Here is a 16,463-nt window from a genome sequence, read left to right as displayed (position 1 = left end):
TACAATATTCATTACTTTTTCTTATTTGTGATTTTATTATATTGGGTTGGACCTCTAGTAAGATATTGAATAGAAGTGATGATAACATGTACCATTTTTTTCTTATTTTAAATAAAAATAATTCAACATCATACCCTAAAGTATGAGGCTAGCTACATACCTATTGTATGTACTCAATATTACATTAAGAAAATATTCTTCAATTTCTGGTTTTCTAAATTCTTTTTCATGACTAAGTGTTTAATTTGTGAAGGGAGTTGTATATGTTGAAATCAAATGACTTAAAGTAGTACTAAAAAACATGGGTCATTTTTCAAATGTTAAACTAAACTTATATTTAGGAGATAAACCCAAGTTGATTATGATATGCTGTTCTTCTTATATTTCATTGTATGTTTTGGTTAATATTTTAGATTTTTGCATCTGTGTTCATGATTTAAATTGGCCTAAAATTTTTACCAGTGATAACGTTCTTGACAGAATATGTTATCAAAATTTGTTCCTATTTTTCCTAGTCTTGGGACGAGTTGTGTAATACTGGCATTAATTCTTCCCTACATATTTGATTGAATTCATTGGTCATATCATCTGAAAATGGAATTATCTCTACAGGAAAGTTTCAGATTTTATATTAAATTCTTCAATAAATATAGTAATATTTGATTATTTTATTTCATCTGTGTCAAATTTAGCAAGTTGCATTTTTTTCTAGGACTGACCATTTCATCTAAATTTTTTAATCTGGAGTAAAATTTTTCATAATATTCTCTTGGTGTCTTCTAAATTTTCACAGTTTCTTACGTTAGATAGCCTCCCTTGCTTTCCTTCCCTTTCTTCCTCCTTCCCTCCCTCCCTCCTTCCCTTCCTCCCTTCAACCTCCCTCCCTCCCTTCCTCCCTTCCTTCCTTCTCTCCCTCCCTCATTCTTCCCTCCCTTCCTTCCCTCCTTTGTTCCTTCCTCCCTTCCTCTCTCCCTTCCTTCCCCCCTCCCTCTCTCCCTTCCTTCCCTCCCTCTATCCCTTCCTTCCCTCCCTCTCTCCCTCCCTCCCTCCATCCCTCCCTCCCTCCCTTCCTTCCTGCCTGCCTTCCTGCCTTCCTTCCCTCCTTCCTTCCTTCCTTCCTTCCTTCCTTCCTTCCTTCCTTCCTTCCTTCCTTCCTGCCTTCCCTCCCTCCCTCCCTCCCTCCCTCCTTCCTTCCTCCCTTCCTTCAAGTTTTACAAGGCATTTATTAATTACGAAGACTGTCAAAGGTACAATTCTAGAATTTATTGATCACCCTAATTTTTATTCTTAAACTGTAATCTTATATTATTTCCTTGCAGATAACTTCTTTTGTCTTAATTTGCTCCTTTTAAAGCTTATTGAGAAGGAAGCTTAGATCATTGATTTTCAAATGTTCTTTTCTAAGATATCAATTTAAGCCTGTAAATTTTCCACAAATTTTCATTCTGGTTTTTCTTTTATTTATGGGTTATATACAAGTATCTCAGTTATATACATCTAGTGACTCATATGTGTGTATATAGATATAGAGATAGAGATATGAAATTATGTGTTTATGTCTAGCAGAAATATACCATGATCAAAGAATAGTCTGAATATAATTTCAAATTTTGTAAATGCCATTATGTAGTCTGAAGTTGCTGATCACAAACTAAAAATGTCAATTAGGACAAATTTTTAGTTAAGTTCTTGAAATCTGTCATTAAAGTTTTACTATTTTTTTCTGTAACCATTAGTAAGGAGTGATAAACTTTCCACTATAATTATAAATTTTTCTTTTACTTTTTTCAGTGCTGTCATGTTTCAAGGTTTTATTATTGGTTGCATTAAATAAATATTCCCAGTGAATTATGTTTTTCCTTTAATGAGGTATATATTCTAATGTCTTGGTATGCATTCTGCATTAAAGTTTACTTTTTAAGCTATAGTTACACTAGTGTTCTTTGGACTAATGTTTTCATGTTATAAATTGTACTACCCATTTATTTAAATCTTTCTATATTCTTTGATTTATCGTATATCTTCTGTATACTTTTTCTAACTTAGTTTGAGAACTTTGTTTCTAATTGGACAACTTGGTCCAGTGAATGTAACATAATCACCAATAAACTAAAATAAATCTAGTATTGTACTATTTGATTTTTATGTTCCACTTTCTCTCCTTTTTTGTCTGATTTCCTATTAATTAAATATTTTTATATTATTTCATTTTCCCTTTACTTGGGTTATTGGTGATAGAACCTTTTATTAACCTTTTAGTGGTTTCCCTAGAAATTATAAATATGCATTACTAATTTATCAATGTCAGTAGATAATGTTATCTGATACTTTTAAGCTTGTTTAAGATCAAACCTGGACATTAATACTTTTCAAATGCATTCAACCTCCTCCTGCTCTTTGTGGTCTATTCTAATTCTATTTTTTAATTTTCACAAGGTATTTTTATTGTTTCATGCACTCAATACTTACCATTTTCATTGCTTCTAAAGTTTGCCTGTAACTCCAGATTTTTATTTTGAATCATTTTCCTGCTGATTGAAGAACATCATTTTGCATTTCCTTTTTGACAGTACTGGTAAATATATATATTTTTTACATTTTTCTTTTCTGAGATTGTTTTTATTTCACCTTCATTTTAAGGTAATATTTTCTTTAAATAAAGACTTACAGGTCTTATGTTATTCTCTTTCACAACTTCAAATATATCACTTTATTGTCTACTGACCTGAATTACTTCTATGAAAAGTTAGTTCCAGGTTAATTGTTGCTCCTTTAAAACCAATCTGTATTGTTTCTCTAGCTGCTTTTTATTCTCTCTTTCTCTCTCCATTTCTGTCTCTCTCTCTCCTTCCTCCCTCAGAAATTTCACTGTGTGAACCTAAGGGTGTGGGTTTTTTTTCCACTGTTTTTTTTTTTGTTTTTTTTTTTTTGCATTCTCAAAGTGTCTGTGATTGGTTGATTTGTTGGTTGTGGTCAATTTTGGAAAATTTGCAGAAATTGTATCTCTAAATATTGCTTCTTCCTTATTTTTTCTTTCTTCTCTTACTGAGAATCAAATTACGCATGTTTTTGATCTTCTAATATTGTTCTTTTTGACTCTGTAATACTGCCCTCTGTTTAACATACTTCATCTCTTCTTGCTTCATTCTGGAAATTTTCTTGTGATCTATTTCGAATTCACTAAATCTTTCTTTAGCTGTGTCTGTTTCATGGTTGAACCAATCTATTAAATTCCTCATTTAGTTTCTTATTTTTTTAAGTTCTAGAATATTCATTAAAAAAAACTCTTGTGCTCTGTCAAATATTTCTATCTTATCATTTATCTCCTTGAATATAACAAGCAAAGTTGTTTAAACTCTTAAACACTGTTGGAGATAACTAGAGATCTGGCATTACCTAATTTAGTTTCAGATTTGAAATAATTTAAAACTAGGCCTCAATGTGTGGGAGAGCTACATCACTTGTTGTTTACTTAAGTTTTCTTCCTAGACTTGAGGGAGTTTCAAAAGCTTTGCTCAGCTTCTCAAACACTGAGCTACACTTTTAAGAATCAGCTTAAGCTATTTGAGAGAAATTAGCACAAAATAACAACCATCTTTAGATTTCTACCTTTCAAATCTTGACCTTGTAATTTTCTCACAGCTTTGTTAGCTCTGCCGTGCCTTCAGGCTATTGTTTTTTTAACTTTATCCAGCTTTTTAAGTTGTCTTCAATATGAATTTTGGTCCAAATTATGAAATTACTGGCAATTTAAATTTGCAAATCTGAATAATCTGTTTTTTTAATCTCTGAAGAATAATGACAAGACAGAAGATCTTTACAGGTCTTTATAATTTTCAAATGATACATTTCTAAGTATTTTAAATATTCTGCAGAGCATGAATTGTTATAGTTTTTAAAATTATAATACATGAGCACAAAAACGTCTATGTCCATAGAATTGTGTCGTGTCTTTTTTACACATATTCCTCTAACATTAAGTACCATTTTTGAACAAGCATATCTCTTCCATCATTATCATCTTGACACATTGGAGAGTGCCTTGTATATAGTAACTACTCAATACATTTTATAAATTTAAGGTATTTGATAGAAGCATAAGAATTATCATTAAAATCTTTAGTGGCTATTTTTAACTGGCTATTTTAACCCTAGCCTTCTTCAAAAATGCATATAAAAATATAATTAAATATAAATTATATATACATAATATATATATATATATATTTTTTTTTTTTTTTTTTTGAGACGGAGTCTTGCTCTGTTGCCCAGGCTGGAGTGCAGTGGTGCGATCTCGGCTCACTGTAAGCTCCACCTTCTGGGTTCACACCATTCTCCTGCCTCAGCCTCCCGAGTAGCTGGGACTACAGGCACCCACCACCATGCCTGGCTAATTTTTTGTATTTTTAGTAGAGACAGGGTTTCACCGTGTTAGCCAGGATGGTCTCGATCTCCTGACTTCGTGATCTGCCCACCTTGGCCTCCCAAAGTGCTGCAATCACAGGTGTGAGCCACTGTGCCCGGCCAATTATATTTTTTGAATAGGTTCCAAGGCTTAAAAAAAAAAAAAACAATTTAACAGCATTGTAAAGAAACTCATAAATTGTTTATACTGAAAATATTTTATGCATGTATCCAAATGCACCAGTAAAAAATGATTATTTATAATTATATACAGATAATACATATATTTAAATACTAAATAAATAAATTTAATAATTATTAATAATTTTCTTCTCTCTGTGACTTCGTGAAGCTCCAGTAGTTACTCAAATTAATGAAGTAATCCAGTTTAAGGGTTTTCATATTCAGGTTCAGGGTCCCCTGTAGCCTCAGGTGTTGTTCTTCTTAAGATACTTGGTCTTTCTCTATTTTCCTTGGAGTTAGAAGCAAATAGCAATTATTTTTGGCAGCATATACAATGCTGCTGTGGTTTAGAGTGGAATAATATCTGGTTGTGTTTTGTTCCATTTTGGTCACCAATACACTGTTTAATTCCCTCAAACTATGTTCAAGATGTTCTTAATGGTTTAGGACTACTAGATAGAATTCTGTCTCTATTTGATGGATTGATAGAATCCCTGTTTAGAGATATGTTTGTGCTCAGCTCCTTTTGTTTGTGTCTCTAGCCCTTTAAAAGAAAGATACTATTTACTCTTTTTCATTCAATGTTTAGGATACCTTCTTTCCTTTTTTTCCAAGCAGAGTTATTCATTACCCATCCACCTTCTATTCTTCTGTGTACAGTTCCACTCTTGTCAGAAGCTATTGTTCAAGCAGATAGTTGAATTTTTCTATCACTTACTTACATGTAAGTGTTTGTTCATGCTTCCCAACCCGCAAGATGAGCAGGGAAAGAAATGGCCTTGGAAAACAATGCTAAGAGGGTGAGGAAAATATGCAGAAAATGTGCAGATTATAATTTAGAGATACAATACTGGTGCATACATTATCCTATTTATATACCTACAAGTCTGAAAAGAAAGAAAAAAGCCTTTGTTTTATGCCTACTATGTTCCAGACCACATAGAAAAGATGTTTATATTTAATAAGAATTATAGTTTTTAAGGCAGATGTTGATAGATGAGGAAACTAAACTTCAGAGTAGTTAAGTTGGTTTGCCAAATGTCACACAGTAAGACAAATGGTCAGAATTTAAACCCAGGTCCTGCTGGCTTCTAAAGTAGGCCTGTAGATTTCTATTTCATGCTTATACTTATGTTGAAGATATAAAAATACACATATCTAAATCTATGTCTTGTCTCATTTTAGATTTTATATATGATTTCATTTGCACAGATTAAAGTCATTTTCCACTGGGCTAAATATCCAGAGCTGAGGAATTTTTATAGGCAATGAATTAATGTATATGAAAACTTAATGAATATTAGATATTACAATTAGGTAGAACCTTCTTTCCTTATCGCATTTCCTCTGCAAAGGAGAAAAAGGAAGGACAAAAAAAAAATGCTTGATTCCCCTCCTGATTTACTGTAACTGCCATTTAAAATGATTAGTTGCACCAGAGTTCCCAAGTTGCTGTATAGATATTATTTAAATGAGATTGTTGGACAAGCAGGAAGAGGAAAGCTAGTGTAGAAGAATGGGCTATTAAGAAATAATACTGATCATATTTATATTTTATAAACATTTGTTATTGGCCAGGCACTTTGCAGAGAGCTTTTCATGTATTACTTAATTAATAATTTTATTGATCATTAAATCTTGACTTTAACCCTATGAAATAGTATATACTACCCTTTTTACAAGTGATAAAATAGAGAATGCCTAAGAATAAGTTTAATATAGTGATTACTTATAGTGGTTTTTAAATTTAATTTGGCTACCTTTCTAATTTTTGTTGTTCAAGCTTTAGATCAATGCTTCCCAAATACTAGGCAGCAAAAAATTACTGGGAGATCTTGTTAAAATGCAAATTCTAATTTTGTAGGTGGAGAGGTTTGGATATGGTTTACTTGTCCCCACCAAAGCTCATATTGAAGTTTGGTCCCCATTGTGATGGTGTTGGGAGTTGGGGCCTAGTGGCTGGTGTTTGGGCTATGGGGATGAATCCCTCATGGGTAGCTTGGTGCTATTTTCCTGGGAGTGAGTGATTCTGGCTCTCACGAGACAGGATTAGTTCTCGTGAGAGTGAATTGTTAGAAAGCCAAGACACCTCTCAGGTTTTCCCCTCTTTTCATGTGTCTGCTTCTCATCTTATCTTCTCAGCCATATTTTGATGCAGCACAAAAGGCCTCTCCAGAAGCCAAGCAGTCATCAGCATCATGCTTCTTGTCCAGCCAACAGAACTACCAAATAAACCTCTTTTCTTTATCAATCACCTAGCCACAGATACTCCTTTAAGCAACACAAGACAGTAAGTCTCAGGTGGCGTCAGAGATTCTGCACTCAAACAAGCTTCCACAAACTATACTTTAAAATACAAGACTTTAGATCACTGCTTTTTCCATCAAGTCCAATTCTTAAAGGCCTTTATACTGATTTTACATTAGTTAAAAATGAAGCAGGTATTAATATTTAAATTCATTAAATAAATTTGGTAACCAGATACACACCTGTTACTTGATAACTTAGACAGTGTAAGAATAGATAATTCTAAACTTTGTACTTCATGACTATGAATTAGGGTCCATGTCCTATCAATGTCTCCAGAAACAGACTCATCTTTTCTGGCTTTATACAAATGCTTTATACAAATTGTCCCTGTCCCATTACCACTTAGACACTGCTCCATGAACTATTGAGTTTGCTCTAGCCTTAAATTAGTTTTCTATAATCATAAATTTAGTGGCTTTAAACACTACAAATTTATTGTTTTAGAATTCCGTGGGTCAGAACTCCAGTGGGCTCTAAGAGAGGTTCTGTTTTCTTGCTTGTTCGGGTTGTTGGCAGAATGTTCCATCCAGCGGGTAGGACTGAGGTCTCTATTGCTGCTGGTTGTCATCTGAGAGCCGTTACTAGCTCCTGGAGATTGCTTGCACTCTTCAGCTCATGGCACCCTTCCTCTATCTTCAAAGCCAGCAACAGCTAATGGAATCTCTCTCATGCTTGAAGTATTTCCTGCCTCTTCTGTCATATCTCTCTGACTCTCTCTTGCACTCACTAGAAATAATTTGTTTCTAAGGATGTATATGAGTAGATTGGGCCTATTTCAATAATTTAGGATAACCTATCCATTTCAAAGTCTGTAATCTTCATCAGATATGCAGAATCCCTTTTTACCAAGAAAATTCATATTCAGGTTTTCAGAATTCCCAGGATTATGACGTGCACCTATTTGGGGGACCATAATTCTAACACACAAGCCTGTTGTGTGGGATAGGCTTATTTTAACTAAATTTATTAGCTAAAATGAGAAAAACTAAGTGAAACAGAAGAATAATGTATTAAAGCTTCTAAGATAGCCCTCAGAAATTCTAGGAGGGCCAGAAAACTGGGTTTAGAGATTATGCAGCCAGAAGTAGCATCTAAGCCAACCACTAAACTATTCACAGGCTTGATTCCAGTACAGGCATTGCAAACCATGAATATGGGACCCTAAGCCCAGCCCTTCCGCAACAGTTGTTTCTCAGTCTCAGTGTCTATGCCAACCTCTGCCATGTTTACTAGGTATGAATTCCTCGAAAAGCCTGCTTCTTCTTGTTTTGCCCTGCTGAACACTGAAATATTGTGCAGGTACATTTCACTGGGGAAAACAAATAAATACCTGTCTCTTAGCCACCAAGAAGGTGACGAATTGAATTTTGGATTTTTTTTAGTATCAATTTTGCCAAATATAGGGAAAAAATAATTTTTAAAAAGTTCTGATCTATAAGTATGACTCTACAACCTATATAATCCTTGGATTTAAATAAAGCTCTAAGAAGGCTAGTCCTCACCTGGCTGTTCCTCGCCTTCAACACAAAAGAATGCTTCTCCAAGCCTCCCAAAAGGCCTAGGGAGTCCACCTACACTACATTAGTAGTGTATTTTGAAAAGATGGTGACATTTAAAGACTTAATAACTCATAGAATCATAAAAGTAAAGTCTCAAATATTTCTTAAGAGTTCTCACAATTCTGCAGTGGGGACAATTTAGGTTTTTTTGTTTATATTCATGGAATTTTATATCAATTCAAGGTGTTTTTCTCTAGTCATAGGGCTCTGGAGCCTGGATTAAATGACCCTAACGATAGCCGGTGTTGTATACATTATTTTTAGCTTACAAATCCCATTAATACAGTAATTTTTGCTCATGTCTACTATCTATAAATTACTATGAACAATACTGCACTGTCTGTCAGTATAGTTGGGGGACTGGTTCCAAGACGCTACATAAACACAAAATTGTGCATACTCAAATCCCACAGTCCTGCCTGTGGAATATATGCACACTAAAATTTGGCCCTATGTATAGGCAGGTTTGCCTACCACAAAGGTTTTATTTGTTTGGTTGAAAAAATTTTGAGTATAAGTGGACCTATGTAGTTTAATTCTGCGTTGTTCAAGGGTGATCTATCTATTTATTACTATCTTTATTTTACTGCAGAATAATCACTGGATTAATTGTTTAAATTGGGAAGACCTTGATCTGAATTCTCTGTCTCATTTTCTGCATCTCTTATATTGGGATGCTAGCGTTTATCTCATGGAATTTTTTTCAAAATTAAAAGGGATAAAATGTGTATCACTTGGTTGCTATTAATACAATATAAATTTAGAACCAAAAGTGGATTTAGTAATATTTAAAATAATTTCTTAACAGTGACCCAGTTGGTCAACTGATGATTCAGATTTTGAAATGGAAAAGCCTAATGTCTGCTCACATTTAATCCAAGATTTTTCATTTAGAACAAGACAGACATTTCTATCTAGAGCTGAGGTTACAAACTATGGGAGGGAAAAAGAAAGTTTTCCTGGAAAATCTAATTTTTCCTCTGAGAACTAAATCAGTGGCCCTAGCCATGAACTTTCTAGAATCATATGTAATATAAACTATAACCTAAAGGCATTTCCATAAATAGCAAACCATGAAATCATGCCACAAGAATGACTGACTGATTTGGTCAAACTATTCATCTTACACATAGTTTATTCAATAGTAATGTTTGAGTTCACTGGGAAATATATCCATGAATTTGATGCTTGTATCCTGCCACATCCAAATTCAGATTAGTCTCTGCACACAAAGTCAGCAGTTTGTCTTGAATCCCCTTTCCTCCCAGTTACTAGCTATGGGCCTATGCATTCATTTCATTAATAAGCAATTCCTTATTGAGGGACTGTACACCATGTAAGATAGGTGCTGGGGCTCTAGTTCACATGACAGACACCATTCCCGTCTTCACAGAACTTTTAATCATGGTAATAGTAGTTGCTGAATGACAGCCATTAAACAATCAATTACAAAATTATTTCATTAAAGTTTGAATGAGAGGTATTGAAAAATATATATATATATTTTTCACACCAAATCAATTCCTAACTGCAAAATTTTGAAAATAAGATTGACTTGAAAGAAATTTATGTCCTATGCCACTCACTGTAAAAAAAAATAAAGTACACATTGTATTAAGTTTAAGGATGGTTAAATGATGCCAAGTAAAAGAGGTTACTTTCTACTATTTTGCTAGTGAGGCCTTTTATTAAACATCACTTGTAAATTGCATGTTGCTTCTTTCAATTTCTTCTAATTAGTTAGAATTTATTCCAAGCCACATCGTCATATAATCTAAAATAATAACTTCATTGACAATGTGCAGTAATAATTGCTGTCTGGTTATCAACAGTGATGTATGATGATTGGGCTGATAGTGTTAATGCTGGTCTTTTAAAGTCAGTGCATCAATATTAATATATTCCAAAAGAGTACTGGCCAATTAAACCTTCAGTGAATTTTATCCTAGTTTGGTTGCTCTGCATTCCACTATGTTTTAATTTCTCAATTGTTAATAAATATAACCTCATCTTGTTGATCTATAGCACCTTTCATCAAACAGCACTGTAATTTGTGATGCCAGAATTTATCTTCTTAAATAAATGTCTTTAGGATGACCATCTCAATAACGAAATACAAAATGTTTTTGCAGGAATGAAATACTACTTACACTCTATCTGGAGTACTTTCATCAACTCAAATCTATCTTATTGCTTATAAAAATAGTCATTATACCATGAAGTTTTTTTTTAAGTTATCTGAAAACTTTTTTGTCATATTTTCAATCTTTATCACTTGTTGAGAAATTTTAGTAAGTCCCTGAATCAGAGAATCTCCTTCTTTCAAATTAAGTTGCTATTATAAAATTTAATCATTCATGTCATCACTCGTAGTGATTCAACACATTAAAACTATAGCTCTCTGGCACTAACACCAAGAATCATATGCTTCCCTTTAACACTATAGCATCTTCTTTTGAAGCTGTTACAATATTCCTGGAAATGGTTTAGCTTGTCTATGTGATACATTTTTATTAAAAATATCTCATTTAGAATAAGTCATAGTGATTCAACTGAAGTCTGCAAAAGACATTAACATACATAGTCAAAAGTGTTAATATTATGTTTAATACAGGGTGTTTCACTTGATATATTGACCTCACTTTGCTGACAAAACTATTCTGTTGATATTACAGAAAATATTCACTATTATTTAATGTCACTTAAATATTTTGCATAATGCAAGATGTTAAACAAAACTTTATTTTAAAGGAAAGTAACACTTGGCTTTTATGATTTTCTTAATCATTCAAAATGAAATGCTCTGACTTTAGAAAAAAATGTCCCTACCACTTCTATTTGACAGCATAGCCATGTTTAAAAAATGATATAAGATTCAGCGAGGTCCAAAAGAACAGAATTAGCTTTATAAGGACATGTTGGGAAAGTATTTTTTCCATCATGATATTGCACAAAACAAATACACATACCTATTAAGTCATTGAAACAGACATGAAAGAAAAGACCGTTAAAATAACTATCTGTCATAGTAGTTATTAATGATGAAATCTTAGATGGGATTCTGTCCAATTAGTTTCTGTGACTCTCAAGTTCTGCATAAATTTGGTAAAATTTGCTTGTTTGCATCATGATTTTTCTGAGGCTCTCTTTCCTGGGCAAATCTCCAGATTGGCAAGCTGAAGTGGATTTTAAAATAGCCTTTCCATATATCACCCACACTTGTCCTGCTTGGGGACGGATTGACGTTTGAGCTTTGAGGGTTGTAACTAAGCTGCTTTTCTCTGCAGAAAAGTTCATTTTACTTCAGCTGTTGCAGATACCTCCCTCACCTCCCACTTACTCACTGTTTTCCAATTGTTTCAGCCTGCTTCCAACAGCTCAAGCACACCATTTGCGGTTCGCAGTAAAAGAATGCCATGAAGAGCAACTTTTCCAAACTCATTCTTCACTCTTGACATGTTACATAACTTTCCTACATGGATAAAGTATAATAATATATTTATTTTTCTTTCAGTTCAGATAGGGAACTGTTAGACTGGCCAATCTGATGTTTGTTTCTAACATTTAAACATTTAATTTATTCTTATTAATGAGGTTTAATCTTTATAATCTAATTTGTAAAATAATTTAAAAATTCTTGAATGATCTCAATCAATCCATGTATTTTGGTTCTTTTCTAAGAGCAAAGCTTTCTAAAAAATCATAGAGAAGGTAGAAGAGGATCTCAAAATAGAAATTAAAAGTAGGAATCTAAAATCTGGCAGCACCTATCACATTCAAAATGCAACTTAATATATTTCATTTGGGCCTGATTAGTACTAGTAGCACACCACTAATGAGGTCTAGATTATAGACTCATAGAATGTTAGAATAGACCTAGAAAGAATCTATAAGCTAATCTAGGTCAAAACTCCTACCTCTTCACTTTCAAGAAGAGGAAAATGATTCTCATAGAGTTAAATGACTTGGCTAAAGCCAAATAACTACTTACAGAGCAGAAATTAAACCCAAGGCCTCCTAACTTCTGTGCCATTGCAATTTTTCCCAAGAATAATAAGTATAGCTTATGTAATACTTTATTAACAGCAAAAGCAGCCCCACATACATGTCCTTTGACAGTGGATCAAGATCATCATCTTCATATTAAATAGCAAACTTTATTACTCACACACTGCTTAAGGGAAGGACTAAAGCACATGATTTTCCACTTGCTCACTAGGTTACACCCAATAATTTTTCACTGTTTTATTCCATAGCCAAAGCAAGAAAAGTGGTGAAATAGTATTTAGTTCATATAAGTTTCCAGCAAATATGTATGAAAATGGTTTAAATGTATATTCAAATGTTTTAAACAGTAGTTTCTGTGTTGATAATATGTTTGCTCTAGAGAAGAATATCGTGGTTGATAAGGCCATTTTGTGAGCCAGGATAACTGAGTTCAGATACCACAGTTTAAACATATGTTAATGAAAATAGGTTAATGGAAGTACTGACCTCACAGGGATATTTGATGAAATGTGTTAATACGGCTATGTTGATATTGTTATCAACCACCATTATTATTATTTTTTCAAAGGTTTGTAGTAATAAACTGTTTTAAAAAGAATGGCTATATTGTGTTCACGATAATCTGTTCTCTATGAAGGATACATCCTTTTAATAAAATATTTACTGGCAAATTGCATCTGAGGCATTTTTTGAGTTGAATTTAGAACCGTAAGTAATAAGATTTCAACATTAAAAATGTATGGTATATAAATGACTTTATACTAAGCTGCAACTAAAAATAATTGCTGATCAAGGTGTTAAAACTTAAAAATGTAAAGTAAAAAGTTTTCTCCTATATGTCCCCTATTGCTTACTGACTTCATATTCTCCCTCAGTTTACTTAAATGAAAAAAAAGTATATTGGACAAGATAATCTCTAAGAAATTTCCAGTCCTAAACCTTTAATTGCATTTCTTGATTTTATGTCTCATTTTCGAAGGAAGATTTTGCACTCTCAGAAATAGGTAACAAAGTAAATGTTTGCTAAAAGGTAAGCATTTCAGCTTTAAGTAATAGATAAATTTAAGTAATCAATAGATTTAAGTGCTTCAGGTTTAAGTAATAGATAGATCATCTTCTGGATTTTTCTAAATATTAGGTTTCCAAAAAGAACACAGTGGTAATTTAGTATATAGAATAGCTTTGTTTAAAGTGAATGATAGGGTACCTGTATAAAATTCAGTGAAATTAGAATCCTGAAAATTATTTTAGACAGGTAAATTTAGACAGTAAATATGGCGTTAAATCACAGGAAAAGTTTCATAAGAAACAACGTTTACTTTAAGACCAACATTGTCTGGAGCTTTTCATTTATGTTATAGAAGCTATTTCTCACCTCATTAGTTGGAATTCTCCAGAGAAACAGAACCAGTAGGATGTATATACAGAGAGAGAGACTTATTTATTAGAAAGGAATTGGCTTACATGGTTGTGGAAGCTGAAAAGTTCCAAGATCTGTAGTCAGTAAGCTGGAGTTCCGGAAGAGTCAATGGTATAGTTCCAGTCTGACTCCAAAGGACTAAGAACCAGTAGAGTTGATAATGTGAGTTTTAGTTCAGGGACCAGCAGGCTTGAGAGCCAGGAAAAGCTGATGTTTAGTTTGAGTCTGAAGGCAGAAAAAAAAGGCACATGTCCCATTTCAAAGGGAGTCAGGCAGGAGGACTTCCCCCCTTACTCATGAAAAGGTCAGCATTTTTGTTCTAGTAAGGTCTTCAACTGACTGGATGAGCCCCACCCACATTGTTGGGTCAGGAGAGGAGGCAAACTACTTTACTCAGTCTACAAAAATGTTCATTTCATCCAGAAACAACCTCACAGAAACATCCAGATTAATATTTAACCAAATGCTTTGGTGTGCTATGGCCCAGTCAAGTTGAGACATAAAATTAACTATCACACTCATCTTCCTAAAAGTGACTGGGTGTTAGACTGGTGCACCCTTTCCCTCCCTCCACCTTGCAACCCATGGTTAATCACAAACAAGGGTGTTGAAGGTGAACAACAGGTGACTTCAGGGGATGACAACTGTCTTGTCATTTGTGGTCCAAGTTCACAGGGGATCAGAACGAACTTAGTCTTCACCTGAAAGCACATCTTGTGCAGCTCCTTCTCCTTCTCCACCTTGCTTCCCTCACTCCCTTACTTGTTTCTCCTAAGAACACTATCTTAATAAATCAATAGCATAAAATTTCCTATTGCAGGTCTGCTTCTAGGGAGCCAGATGTAAATAACAGCTTTTCAGCCTTTGGAAAAACTGTGGGAGAAGCCCAAAGAGGTAAAGAGTACTTATACCTTTTTCAACCTCTCCTCAACAAATCTTCAGTTACCTATTTTTATAATTTAAACTTTAATTTTATATGGATATATGAATTTTACATATATATAGACTAATGCACATCAAAGTATATAGCAATTCTTATATAAATTAATATCCAGTATTTTTATTATAGTTTGTAGTTATACTTATCCTCTACACTTTGTCTATACGGTTTTTAAAAGTGGAAGGTCTTTATACAACATTTAAAATTGAGGACATGTAAATAAGCATCCAATGGAGAATCAAGGAGTGAGACTGGATCTATAAGGGAAAGAAATATAATATTCCTGATATTCTTTAAAATTGCCACTTAAAGTAGAATCTTCCAAGACTAAAGTCAACAGATCTTCTTTCCCATCTCCTGTCTTCTGCTGTATCATGGTTAACTCATGTGGCCTCTCATCTATGATGAGATCTGGTATGAATCAGAATAGTACGCTCATAGACATGCCCATGCTCATGGACATGCCTCTCATATCTGTTATCTGCTTTGTTTCCTTTTTTCTTTTTGATAAAGTAACTTTTTTCAAACTATGTCCTCAGTTGGTTAATATTTCATAACTAAGACTCTTCAGTGGGTTGACCATTATGTATGAACTTTGATTGCCTTTCTTCTGTATTTTTGCAATAAGCTAATTATCACCACATGCAGCTTGGGCTTATTGGCTATACAATCATTAGAATAATATATTATAGTTAAATACTCTAACAATGTAATTATAGATGCACATAGATAGAAGATAGTATTTACAAAATGCGAATTATAGAGCATTGAAAGAAATACATTCTGTCTAATTCTGAATGTAGAGAAATGTAAACCAGACAACTTAACCATATCTATGTATCCCATCCTAGGTCTAAGGGTGTCTTGCACTACCTTATAATGAACCAGATAAAAAGTAGGTTAGCGTTCCCTTTTTTCTTTTCCTATTTTCATTTTATTTAATAAAAATTGCACGAACACTGAACTTATCCATTTACCCCCTTATAGTTGAAACAATCTAAAATAGTGGAAGAACCATGAATTACAGAAACCAGTAATTACAACCATTAATTCAGAAGAGTTAGCCAAATATAAGATAAAATCTTTGGCCATTACAACTCTGAGTATGATCCACGAACAATAATTTCTCAAGATGCCCTATAGGGGAGAAACTTTTTTCATGTTCAAATAGATGAGGGAAATACTGTTTATTATAAGTACAATTTTAGAAGTCACACTTCGCATTGGTATATTAAATATTATAAGCTGTTCTCATTTAAACCAAAGCAAAGCTAATCTAAATGAGAAACAAACAACAACAACAAAATTCTGCTTAATGTTATTTAACAAACCATTACAAACAATGGACCTTGGATATTATTTGTAATTAACACTTATTTACAAGAGCTTGAGTTCTGTGTATCATATTTGGGGTAATAAAAGTTAATGTATTAGATAAGAAAACAAAATTATTGAGGAGTTAGAGCATGGTTACTCATTTTTAAACAAAAGGATAAACAAATAATCAGTAGTAGAATCTCCTTAATTTAAAGAACTAACTTAATAAACAGAGCCTATTCTCAGATAGTTTTAATGCTAGAAAAAGGCAATTCATGAAGCCATAAAGATTCTATTTTCACTACATATTTATCAATAAGAA

At 33.2% G+C, this 16,463-nt stretch overlaps 1 long non-coding RNA gene across 4 annotated transcripts in view; it reads right to left on the bottom strand.

Moving 5' to 3' along the window:
* Window positions 1–16,463, bottom strand: part of LOC134732953 (uncharacterized) — a 473,617-nt gene that overhangs the window by 206,965 nt on the left and 250,189 nt on the right. For 3 of the 4 annotated variants that reach the window (XR_010116490.1, XR_010116491.1, XR_010116489.1), the window contains exons 3-4: window positions 13,929–14,109; window positions 11,801–11,928 (exon numbers count right to left, since the gene is read on the bottom strand). The exons of the other annotated variant lie outside the window; for it this stretch is intronic. This is a non-coding gene — a long non-coding RNA (uncharacterized lncRNA). The remainder of the gene's footprint in view (window positions 1–11,800; window positions 11,929–13,928; window positions 14,110–16,463) is intronic. 4 annotated transcript variants of the gene reach the window in all.

The sequence above is a fragment of the Symphalangus syndactylus genome, chromosome 17 (genome assembly GCF_028878055.3).
Source record: "Symphalangus syndactylus isolate Jambi chromosome 17, NHGRI_mSymSyn1-v2.1_pri, whole genome shotgun sequence".
Classification (NCBI taxonomy): domain Eukaryota; kingdom Metazoa; phylum Chordata; class Mammalia; order Primates; family Hylobatidae; genus Symphalangus; species Symphalangus syndactylus.
Note: the sequence above shows the minus strand (reverse complement) of the source record. Positions and strands in the feature narration are given on the sequence as shown.